Raw genomic sequence first — 13298 nt, forward strand, 5'->3', positions numbered from 1 at the left:
CGTGCTTCATATTTCTGTGAAAGTCTTTATTGACTTCATTTTGTGAACACTCTTAGGAATGTTTAGAAGTATGTAACTGAATGTTAACTCCATACTTTGGTTTTATAGAATGCAAGCGTAAAATATGTATGTTTTCCTTTGCAAGAATTAACATGTTCAAGGATGGACTACCTTGTCGCTGTTTTCCTTTTTTTACGTTTGTGAATCACATGCTCCAACATCATATACAGTTCCTTTAACAACTCTTTATAATGGTGACTTTTAGTTATTTTAAACACAATAATATTAACAGTATGAGTGTGTAGGAAGATAATGTTCCACATTCATTAGATATCATGTCGTGAGTTTCATACATTTACCCAGTGAACAAAATATACATCTCGTTGTTAGAATTTTGTTGTGTACCTTAAGGCTTCACCTCAAGAACGTACTAATAATCTTATTGTATTTCATATCCACTTTATTTTTTTCTAAAACTGCAATTTACACTCTTCATCTTCAGTAATTTCGAAACTACAGTATAGTTCAGCCATGTTTGTTCATACAAAGTTAATCTTTATCTTGGACTGGATCTTAATTATTCACAGTATACTTTAATTTTGCCACAATGCTTGAAACGCTCATATAACCCTGTTCTTATTAATTTATCCATTAACAGGATCACGTTGTGGATCGTAGATGAAGAGGATTTTTTTCGTCATAACAGGTATTTTTAATCCAGCAGCAGAATAATATCATGCTGGGGCATTGCGTATGACTTCTTAGATGGCAGATGCTTTGAGAGACATTACCACGAAGCAGTGTATTGATCTTCAAGTACGTATTTCGATATCTTACTTTACATTTACCCTAGTTTTCGGAGGTACTTAAACATGACGAAACCTGCTTTGGTGATGTCTCTGTTCTGCCCACGGTCTAAACCAAAGTTAACTTGATAGCTTGCATTGCATAAATCAAGTTAACGTTTCCGAATAGTTCTTTTTTAATTATTTACATCTTTGTTCACGTAAATTAATTTTAGATCGTCTAATGAGATGTAACTCCAAATCAAGAGAGGCAACACTCGGATTAGCACAGTGAATACGCCTTCAAGGAATGCAGGAATCAAACCCCTGTCTGACGACCCAGTTCTAGGTTCACCGCAGTTACGCAGAATCGGTTAAGGCGATGCCAGGATGGTTTTGATCGAAATATTACGCCTGATAACTCATCCTTGTCCTAGCGGTTAGTGACAACGACAACGACGTTTAACTGTTACCTTTCTTACTTTTACGAATCAAATTAAACTGAGTAGCCTGAAGCAATGGTAAGGGATGTCCCTTACAACTCGTGATGGTTGCCATGTAAAGCTGCTCAGATGTGCCTACACTCGCGCCAGACGGCGCATCTGGAACCAGCATTAGGACGTCACTGAGGGCACTTCCTCAACCGACTTTAAACGTGGGATGGTAAGCGGTGTGTATGTCCTAGTACTGTGGACGTTACATGTAGGTTTGAGTTTCCGAGATCGACGGTGTTAAGGGAGGATTTTCAATGCTGCAGGGACGATCTTTCGACACATGTAACCTGCAGCACAGGACAACCGAAAGTGTTTTTGAATGTACATCCACAGAGCCATACGGGGCGTTGGACAATCTACGGTTTGCGTTCAAGTAATAACAGCTCCGCCTTCTTTCTCAGAAGTGGAAACTGTTAGAAATATGCGGTTTGTTTTAAAATACATACGCTCATTGTGAATGTGTGACAGAGATGGCAACACATTATGGTCCACAGAACTTAAGCGCCAGTGGCAAAAGTGATAGTTGCTTTTGGTACTTAAGGTGGTGACTTCTTCATTACAAGGAGAGCGTATAATATTTGGTTTTCTCCGTTTGCTTGGTATGGTGCAGACTGAAATTCAATGCAAGTTGAGTGAGACGCGCTGATAGTGTCATGGATGTGGTACAATTCAAAGAAGGCGGAACGTCATGTGACAACAAACCAAGACAATCTCGGCCTCGTGTCATCCGGTCTGCCAACATGATCGAGCGTGTGGAGAAAGTTGTCTCGGAGAATCGCCGAATGATTGTGGTACACATCGCATCCAAACTTGGTATTTTCGTGCTATCTGTGCAGAGAGTGCTGCTTGAAGGCCTGAAAATGTGAAAACCGTTCTCCAGATAGGTATCACAAATGTTGACTGACGACCACAAGGCTGTGTCCATGGCATGTGGTAGGAGTAGTAGGGAGATGGGGCTGCTAGTACAATTTTTTTTATTAAATTGATACGCAAATTAATTAAATTGATCAATTAATTTTCCCCACCCCAACCACAACCCCAGGAGAAGTCATGTGTTTTCCCCAGTCGGCACGTGGGTCCCCGCCCCCTCACCGACCTCACCACCTTCGCCACACCTCCCCCTCCCCCACGACCCTATTGGAGAGAATTTCGAATTTTGGCGGTAATTTCTTTGTCCCAGGACTGTGCTGACGTCCTACCCCAACCCCCAGCCAGGAATTGGTGTGAAATTCAAAGAGGCGGTGCCTTTATGGGTCTCAAATGCCAGTCCTTCTGGATGAAAAAACCAAGTAAATCTCCCCCCCCCCCCCCCCCCAAAAAAAAAAAAAAAAAAATCTGAATTATTCCACGAGGCGCTTGAAATTGGCAGTCACCAATAGCAACGCAGCATCCGATAATATTGGGGATCCAGCAGCTCTGCAGCCCCAGTTGCTCTCAGCATAAAGCATCATCCGAGATTTTCCAGTGCTGCCAAGCCGTAGCAGAAGAAGAACAGGAAAAAGTCGCAGGAGAGTACGTAACCCTTGCCTAATGTTTGTGTTTACTCCTGGGTGAGAAAAATGAAGTCTTTGTGCTGCTATTATCGCTTGTAATGGTTTTCCTTCTTTGCTCGTCAGTGGATGCGACGTCCTTCAGCTTATGGAGGTCTGCAGCAGAGAGGTCTGTTGGGACCGGCAGCAGTGGCAGCACCTGGGGATCTTGTCGCGCACCTTGTCAGCTCATTGGAGTAGCACAATGAATTTTTATTGCTGGTTGAAGACACCCAGCCAGCCCATCACTCTCTGAAGTGCACCAGGGGTTCTAATCAGAGTGACGCAGGTGCGTGCTGGGCCCCATCATATGCGCCATAGCAGAATATCCCAGTGATACTGCAGGTACAAAATTAGGATGTAGTGGATGAGAAGATACCAATAAAGCCCTGTACGCCACTACTGTTCACTTCAGTGTATGATTTAACCGCTAGTCGTTCGAAGCTTATACATATTGGTATAGAAGCACCCGCAGACTGAGACTGGCTTGTTGTAATAGAGATCGAGAGTTTAGCTAAAAGTGTTTTGGTGCGGTTTACGGACGTGAAATGAGTTGAACTCTGTCGTGCAATAGTCTATATCAAGCAGCAGTTGGCCGCCGACTATCATCCGAGCCGTCATCCTCTGGACATTAACCGTGCTACCCTAGCTCTGTCCGTTACAACAGTGTACAATGACTTTGCACACCATGTGGAATCTGGTGACACATCCATTTACGTACAATATTTCACCGTTACAAACTTGTTCGGCTTACAGGCGGTGCTATCCATTGTGTTGAAAAGCCGGAACAGATGGATGCCTTGTATTAAAGATGTGTATAGGGACATTGCAAAGTATCTCCGTATGAAGTGTATATGAACATGACTTCGAAGAGTTAGTCAATAAGGCGCCAACGGAAACTAATCTACTCCCAATATGTTTGAGAGAAACACATGCTGAATTCTATGCTGACAAGGCTTTATTTTCCATATTTTGTACTGGTGTTAAGATAAAGGAAGAACCTGTTGATGCAGTGCACCCTGTGTATGATTACTAAATAAAAAAGGTATATAACTATGTATGTGTTTTATTTCTTACTTCTCATTATATTGTAAGTACTAAAGCTATAGCAGCCAATATTTTGACTGCAAACATGCAACAGCGGAAAATTATGTCATTTAACTAAATTCTCTGTAAAATCCCATTGTACACCAGACCTGACATAGTCGGTATCGCCGGCCGAGGTGGCCGAGCGGTTCTAGGCGCTACAGTCTGGAACCGCGCTACCGCTACGGTCGCAGGTTTGAATCCTGCCTCGGGCATGGATGTGTGTGATGTCCTTAGGTTAGTTAGGTTTAAGTAGTTCGAAGTTCTAGGGAACTGATGACCTTAGAAGTTAAGTCCCATAGTGCTCAGAGCCATTTGAACCATAGTCGGTATCATGGCAGGGCATAGTGTTCATTATCTTCTATAAAAACCACTGCACGCCAATACATGACGTATTAGGTATCATGGCAGTGTGTGTGTAGCAAGAAGACTTTGTTGTAAGCGATTGGAGCTATGGCGGCGTGCAAGAAGACCGGAAGAAGAATGGCGTACTCCTTCCCAACAGCATACGTGCAATAATTGTGCGGGCCGTAGTGGCCGTGCGGTTCTAGGCGCTACAGTCTGGAACCGAGCGACCGCTACGGTCGCAGGTTCTTTTTTTTTTCAATAGTTGTAGGTCCATCCAACTGTGGCAAGACAAACTTTCTCATGTCGCTGCTAACACATATGAATGGAGTCCGCTTTGAACATGTATGTGTATTTTCGAAAACACTGTTTCAGCCCAAATACTAATTATTACAGGAGATATTGCGGGGTGTACATGGTGTGACATACATGATACAGTGATATCCCTATACCAGAAAAAGTAAAGCCAAACACGGTGTTCCTGTTTGACGACGTTGCTGTCGAAAACCAAATTCAAATTCGACGATTTTCTCTTTTGGTCGCCATATGGTTGTTGATGTATTTTATTTGAGTCAGACATATTCCAGAATCCCAAAACAGCTGGTGAGGTATAATGCAAACCTAATTATAGCATTCATGTAGGACAATCTGAATTTAAAACAGATTTACCAGACTCATGTAGGAACCGACACGTCGTTTAACGATTATGTCAAGATATTTGCAGATTGCTGGAATTACTTACAATATGGGTTTCTCGTTGCTGATAAAACAATAAAACTTTCAGAATTTCCTATGTTTATAGCCATGGATAAAGTTGCACACATTCTGGGATATCAGTCTGATAGGATGGGTGCGCATAGACAAAACGTGGACGCGAAATTTCTAACTCTCGAATGTAAAGTTGGAGGCATACGCAAGGAACTAGAGACGTGTTGTTATACCCTTTTTAGACTGAACAATACACTGAATGATCGGGTTAATGCGCACGAAAAGAAAGTAATCGACTTAACTGAAGAGAAAACAGATGTTATTGAGAAGGGGACATTGTATGAACGGGTTAATGCAATTGAAAAGAAAAAGGCGACATAACTGAAGGGAAAATAGCTGTTACCGAGAAGGGGGAGCAATAGAAGAAGAAGAAGAAGAGCGGATATATAAAACCTCACGCTGGACGGAAATTAGATAAGTATACAACGAGATGTCGAATAAGTATAAAGCCATCGAAACACGGATGGCCGTTCGAGAGAAGTTACGGTTGCTGAGATTAGGGCATTTGGAGCAGGAGCGGACACTGAGAAACTTTTATATCAGTTACTCAATCCCTCAATGAACTCTCAGTAAAATTACACAAAGGCGACAATGTCGACACTATTGGCGGTTTCACTAACCGTCACGGTGACTCTAGGATAGACAAAACATTCGGTGTCAGTGCAGCATATAAATTTAACTGAGAACCCAATAAAGATCGACGGTGGACAGTTTCAAAGAACACGCGGTCTACTGGACCTTATTTGCTAAGACCCACAAAAACTGTAAATTATTCTCCTAAAAATCTGGAAATGTATCGTGAAATATTGCTTTTGACTGATCTGAAAAAGAATGCAAAAAGCCGAAGAAATACAAAGCCATTATGAAACCCATATTTGATGGTGAAAGAGAATGCAATGGTGATGGTATTGACATTCAGCATAAAAGACTGAACAATCGACTCCCACAGTATATACATATTACGATGACCCCAGCCCTGAGCTAATAGATCGGCTACGACTGCTCATGACATCAGCTGCCTCTGGTAAAACAGCTCATGCAAATGAAGTTGTTTCAGTAATTTCTGAGCTTAGGGAGAGAGGTATCATCGATCATCGAATAAGTATGGAGACTGTAGTCCGAGAACTGCACAAACCAACACGCCAAACAAACCCTCGAAGATACGTTATGATTAAAAGTTTGGACGACCTGTGACAGATGGATCTTGTCAACATAACGGAATATTCACGTGTGAATACCGGATTCAAATATATTTTAATGGTCATTGATACTTATTCTAAATTTCGCTGGGCATTACCCATGAGAGAGAAAACAGGGAAGGATGTCGATCAGGTGTTTGACCAATTGGTAAAGACAGGGACGAGTCGAAGCCCAGACAATCTTCGAACTGACCACGGTGACGACTTTTACAACAGATATTTCAAGACCGTGATTGAGCTATTCGACGTTCACCCAACTGAAGACGAGTATCGTGGAACGTCTGAATAGAACAGTGAAATCACAAGTGTGGATGCGATTCAATCTTAGTGGCTCACACAAATAGACTGAGTCCTCCGACAAATAATTACACCGTACATCGAACCAAACATCACACAATCAATATGAGACCAATCGACGTTCGTGATAATAAACTTCTAGATACAGTATACAATCGTATTAAAATGCTAGATCCACGCAAACGTCAATTTAATGTAGGTGATTCAGGACGTATTTCAAAACATGAGACAGTATTTGGGAAGTCAGACACGCCAAACTGGTCAACCAAGACATTCAAAGTTTCCAAAGTGCCCAAAAAGAATCCTAGAACCTATCTCTTAAAGGACAGCAGCAGTTTTGAAACTGCAGACTGCTTTTACACAGAAGAGTTAGAGAAGACTTCGGAACCAGATGTGTATCTCTTAGAGAGGGTCATATTGCGTCGAAGGAATAAAGCGTTTGTTAGATAGCTCGGTTTTCCCACATCACAAAACAGTTGGATCGATGCTAACGATTTGCTATATAACAGGGTGTGCAGACTACAACCACCTCTGTAGCATAACATGTGTGGTAGAAGACGCATTAGAGGAGGAGGCGGTATTCTCGATAAACTACCAGTTGAATTACACTCTCTTGGGTATAAGTGTAAAGTCTTGTACCCAAGGAAGCGTATGTCGTGAATTCTTGGTATCTTGTTTCTACAACTCAAATTCACAGGTGGATTAACACAGTTCTTCTACTTATCTTCAATAGAGTCTATGTGCTGTGGTACAAGATCATCGTAATAGCACAGCTATCTGTCTTCAGACCACAAGTGGCCAATCGGCACCATCCGACCACCGTGTCATCCTCAGCTGAGGATGTGGATAGGAGAGGCCTGTGGTCAGCACGCTGCTCTCGCGGTCGTTATGATGGTTTTCTTTGACCGGAGCCGCTACTAGTCGGTCGAGTAGCTCCTCAATTGGCATCACAAGGCTGAGTGCACCCCGAAACACGGCAACAGCGCATGGTGAACCGGATGGTCACCCATCCAAGTCCCAGCCACGTCCAACAGCGCTTAACTTTGGTGATCTGACGGGAACCAGTGCATCCACTGCGGCAAGGCCGTTGCCTGATCGTAATAGCCCTCTTGCTATAGTCACTACTCTGGTTGCTATGTACTGTTGTACCCTTTGATGAACTATATCTGCTCCATACTTGAACTGACAGATACCAAACTGGAGTGAGAATTAGTGAGGCCCGCTCACTGGCGGTGGCCTAAATACATGCTGTCGAGAGGACGTTGGCGGGGTGTTGCTTGACGGCGTGTCTCTGGCCTCTGTCGTGACAGTAGGATCAAGCGCGCCTATCGATATTCACTTCATCTTTGCTGACTGGTGTGATGGCGACAGCTTACGCCAGCACATTCCTCCACCCCAAAATGTCGCACTGTTGTTGTGTAGGGAAGGTGCAAATGACAACAGGGAGGGAGACAGAACGCTAGATATAGAGATGAGCCGGGAGCTGCAACTGTGGAAGATGGCGTACTCCCGACTGTACCCGCCATCTGGCTTCCGAGAAAACAGTAACATCTTTCGGAAAACAATGCCAGTGCAAAGCTCCAGGTCTGATGGCGTGCCCTGGGGTGATGACAGCGGTGGCGACGGCGACGGCGATTCCACGTCCATCGGGTCGGCGAGTGGAGACGGCAGAAGCGTGGGGGTATCATCCATCCGCTCCTGCTGGGGTGCCCGGTGGCACCATCGAGCGGCTGCAAAGTCCGCACGGTCCCGCGAGGTCGTGAATCTGGGGGAATGAAAGCGGCAGATTCACGGGGCAAATGTCACTCACGAGTTTGGTTCTGATGGCGGCGCTGCAAACCATCGGGACCTTCTATCAAGTCCTGGATCAAACCTCTTTCTCAGGGCTCATGGTTGCAATAAACCCTGAAAAGAAGAAGATCGCTCGGCGCAAAGCGATACTTGCAGATCATTGGCGGCGCTGGATGCTGTGGTGGATGTAGGAAGTGTAGCAGCGACCGATGGCGGCGGCCATGCAGAAGTTCCAACGGTGACGGTCCGTCGCGTGGGTGGGAATGATAGGAGGCGAGAAAGAGTTGCAGCACCTGTTCCCGTGTGTGGGAAGTGCGAAGCTTGACCATTTGTTGTCTGAAGGTGTGAACGAAGCATTCCGCTTCTCCGTTGGACTGCGGGTGAAGCGGAGCACTTGTTAGATGACGAATGCCATTTCGTTCACAAAACTGTTCAAAGTCATATGACGTTAACTGTGGCCGTTGCCCGTAACAGTGACTTCAGAGCAACCTTCCAATGCAAAAAGTGACAACAATACTTGAATGCTGCTATGGAAAACAGTACAGTCATGAGCGCCACAAATGGAAACTTTCTAAAAGACTACACAATAAGCCAACGAGTGTTCCAGAATTGTCCTGCAAAGGCATTGTGCACTCATTCCCATTAGGATTGTGTCTTAGTCCAAGCAAAGAATGTCTGTGGCGGAACGGATTGGTTTTCCGAGTATACTATGACGTCATCTGGTCAATGTGGGAGATTATGCGCTGCCAAGTACAATGCCGCCGCGCTAATTGTTTAGTGCAAACAATTCCCCAATGTCCTTGGTGAAGTAATTGTAACATATCCTTTTGCAACACTGTAGGAATGAGCACACGCAGTTGTCCACTGTCAAATTGTACTAAGATCACACCTTGCTGAAACGTTATGCCGACAAGCAAAGTATCGGCGCACTACTGAGTTCTGGATGCTGTTCAATGAACGACGCCAAGACGTGAGAATGTAACGCAACAAAATCGTAAGATAAGGGTCCACTCTGCTGGACTGTGCAATTTTTCTGTAATTCAACGGAAAGAATTGGAGCGTCCGTCCCCGGTAGCTGAGTGGTCAGCGTGACAGACTGTCAATCCTAAGGGCCCGGGTTCGATTCCCGGCTGGGTCGGAGATTTTTCTCCGCCTAGGGACTGGGTGTTGTGTTGTCCTGATCATCATCATTTCATCCCCATCGACGTGCAAGCGGCCGAAGTGGCGTCAAATTGAAATACTAGCACCAGGCGAGGGGTCTACTCGACGGGAGGCCCTCGTCACACGCCATTGTTATTGTTAAAGATTGGAGCAATTCAGAGGCCTGGCAACAAGATGCGTTAGAGAATTAAAATCAGAGTCGGGGCCGATCGGAAGGCGAGAAAGGGCGTCAGCACTGCCAAGTTTTGCCGTAGGTCTGTAACAATTTCGAACTGATACTGGGATAGAAGCAAAGCCCAACGTTGCAATTTTGGAGCGGTACGTGTAGGAACCGGATTTGACAGATGAAACAAGGACTGCAAAGGCTTGTGATCTGTCACTAAACAGAACTTGTGACCAAACAGATAGAGATTGAATTTTGTCACACCAGACACAATAGCGAGAGTTTCTTTTTCAATTTTTGAATAATGGTACTAAGTTTGAGTTAACAACTTTCAGGCAGAAGCAGTAGGTCTGTCTTGTGCACCAATTCTGTGCCGAAGCACAGCGCCAATTCCGTAAGAGGAAACGTCTACTTGCAAAATCACTGGTTTGGCAGAATCAAAATGTACGATACATCTGTTACTGAGCAATGTATTGATGAATTTTTGAAATGTGTCGTGACGCTCCTTTGGTCCACAGGGAAGGCACATTTTTCCGACCCAAGCGATACAAAGGAGCCGCGATCCGTGAAGCGTTCGGAATTAAACGAATTTAGTATGTCAGCTTGCCTAGCACTCCCTGCATTTCAGATTGATTTGCGAGGAACAGGCAGTTCACAGATTGCAAGCAAATGAGACAGGAGGTGGTGCACACCATGACTGTTTATCACATGACCTAAGTACTGTAGTTCAGTATGAAAAAAGTCACACATTTCAAGTCGACACTTGAGACCTGTTTCTGACAATATTCGAAAACGAGTACACAAATTGGCATTGTGTTCCTCTGGTGAACTACATGAGACTACAATAACGTCAAGGTATTTCGAACAGAACGGCACGTGAGCAGTCAGCTGTTCCAAGTAGCGTTAAAAAATTCCGGGTGAGGAGGCACTGTCGAAGGGCAAACGCAAATACTTGAATAGTCCTAAGTGTGTATTTACAACAAAGACTTTCAGTGATTCCTCATCTAGTAGCAGTGGCAAATAAGCATCATGCAAATCTATTTTAGAAAAATAATGCCCTGCACCAAGCCTGCCCATAAGTTCTTCAGGGCGAGGCAATGGATAAGTGACAATTATTGTCTGTGGATTGACTGTAGTTTTGAAGTCAACACAAGTCTGAATGCGACCAGAAGACTTGGGCATCAAAACCAATGGACTTACCCATTGACTAGTTTGTACTGGAGCAATCACACCATTGTAACTCACAGGCTACTTTGTCTCGTAAATCAATGGGAACGGGACGAGCCCGGAGAAACGTAGGCTGTGCATAGTCTTTCAGGGTAATGTGCGCTACAAAATTATTAGCTTTTCCAAGTCCATCAGCAAAGAGTTGAGAAAATTCCTTAAGCAGCCACAGAAGGTACATTGTTTTGGATGCTAATGCCAAAAAAGTCAAACGAATCTCAGTAAAAACTATTTTCTCTGTCTCTTGATTGTAACACATTAAATTTCGGTCATAGTGTGAGATATGTAAGTGGTAGGAAAATTGCACTGTCCAAATACTGGGATTTCCTCTCCGTTGTATGCAGTGAGGTGCGTGATAGATTTTGACCGGAGTGGTGAGCCTAACTGTTCGTACATGGCACTATTAAGCAAAGTTACAGAAGTACCTATGTCCAATTGAAAGTCAACACGACCGCCACCAATTTGTAGTGTTACAAACAGTTTGTTGGAATGGCGTCGCACTGAGGGCACAACCATACTTCATTTACTGCATGAACCTGTAGTCGATTTTTATAAACACTGCATTCACAGAATGTGAAACCTGCCGCTTAGGGCGAGAAAAACAGCGAGGGCAAGACTTCACTAAAGTTACAGTCCTGACTACTTGTTTACTAGGCTGTTCAAATGGCTCTGAGCACTATGGGACTTAACATATGAGGTCATCAGTCCCCTAGAACTTAGAACTACTTAAACCTAACTAACCTAAGGACATCACACACATCCATGCCCGAGGCAGGATTCGAACCTGCGACCGTATCGGCCGCACAGTTCCAGACTGAAGTGCCTAGAACCGCTCGGTCACTCCGGCCAGTTTACTAGGCTGTCTGCGCGTCTACGCGCGCGCTCGTTGTGGCTGCTGACTGGGGCGGTCGCGGGCAAGACGCGACTCGACCCGACAAATCGGGATCTGATCAGATTTATCGGCGACTGTGGCGCCGGAACCGGACTGCCCTAATATTTGGAACACTTGATGGAGCGAAGGATCTGAGTACTCAAGAATCTGTACTCTAATTCTGCTAACAGGGCATTGTATGTGATCGCATCACGGTCACTATAAAAGTGGCCACAACTATTCTTGAATTTACGCTTTCTAGTGAGACCCTATAGTCGGTATACCACTGACGTTACGTCTGTTCCAGCTCTTTCTTAAGGCGAAAGAAGTGAAATCTGGTTGCCGCGACGTGAAGCTGCTGTGCATAATACTCACTTAATGCACCTACTGCTTCGTCATAGGAGAGTGCGTCGGAGGCGACTTAGGGAAGAGTTTTTGAACTAAGCGGAACACAGAGTTTCCCGTGACGGACCGGAAATAATGAGATTTCACAGCACCTTGAACTCTTGGGATGTGACAGTGGGCCTGGAACTGGGTGAGATATTCGAGCCTTTTCTCTTCTTTTTTATGGCAGTACCGAAACGGTGGAATATTATTTGGTGGAACTTGTTGGAGCGGCTGGTTGGTCGGTTGGATAGCCGACACAGCTTGTGCGACAAGCTATTTCTGTACAGTAGACAGCAACGTGGCGATTTTCTGGTCCTGAAACTGAAAAAATCTGATTCAGTTCCAGAGCAGGAGCAGTCTGCGGCTGAGGAGCTGGGGGAGAGGGTGGAGGGGGCGGGATAGCCAATCTATAGGTAACTAATTGCAGCGAAATAGGAAAAGACAAATAGAAAAGCGATGTGCAAAGCCTCTGAAAAGAGAAATAGATTAGGTCTGCAGCTCCCCTCCTGTAATACCTGCAACAACAAGTAGAAATGGGCAAATAGAATCACTGTAACGACAGCTATGCTACAACAATCTAGGACACTTGAAAAGGAAACAAAACTTGTTGATCATAATAGTCGCCAGTTATTATGACTGTGTTCACCTGTAATGTTTTGTGGTTCCTGGTTGGATGAGGAGAGGGTGGCATGATAGGTGGGTGGCCCGTTTCCTCTCACGTCAACACAAAATGCACACATGGTTAAAATACACTTTATTACAGGAACCACTTGAGTACCTAACTTCAAGAATCTTGTCCGTGTCCACGTCACAAGTGTTATACAATGACTAATGTTCCCTCACAGCTAGCTAAGGTGCGAGGCGACGACTATCACTGCGGAAGACTAGAGCACAGTATGACATATTGAGGTGCAATGCGAACTGAGGCCCGATGCAACGTACTGGGGTACTGAGTGAGAGATTAAAAAATCTCGGGCGGCGGCGGTCTGTATGCACGCTGCCAGGGGGAGTTATCGACGAGTAGCCTTGGAGGCGGTATTCACTTCTCATAGGAGCATCTAGTTCAGCGCCTGCTGTACGATGTTTCCTAGTGTCGACCAGTGCGCTGGCGAAGGCGTGCGCCAGCACAATTTGAGAATGCAATTTGGTACTCTGCCACATACAGTACATTTTTTTGCGCGAAGATGGTATGTGAGAC

At 44.7% G+C, this 13298-nt stretch overlaps 1 pseudogene; it reads right to left on the reverse strand.

The window, feature by feature from the left end:
- Positions 1-7477: 7477 nt before the first annotated feature.
- On the reverse strand, positions 7478-7595 carry LOC124616905 (annotated as a pseudogene).
- Between the last annotated feature and the right edge of the window lie 5703 nt (positions 7596-13298).

The sequence above is a fragment of the Schistocerca americana genome, chromosome 5 (genome assembly GCF_021461395.2).
Source record: "Schistocerca americana isolate TAMUIC-IGC-003095 chromosome 5, iqSchAmer2.1, whole genome shotgun sequence".
Classification (NCBI taxonomy): domain Eukaryota; kingdom Metazoa; phylum Arthropoda; class Insecta; order Orthoptera; family Acrididae; genus Schistocerca; species Schistocerca americana.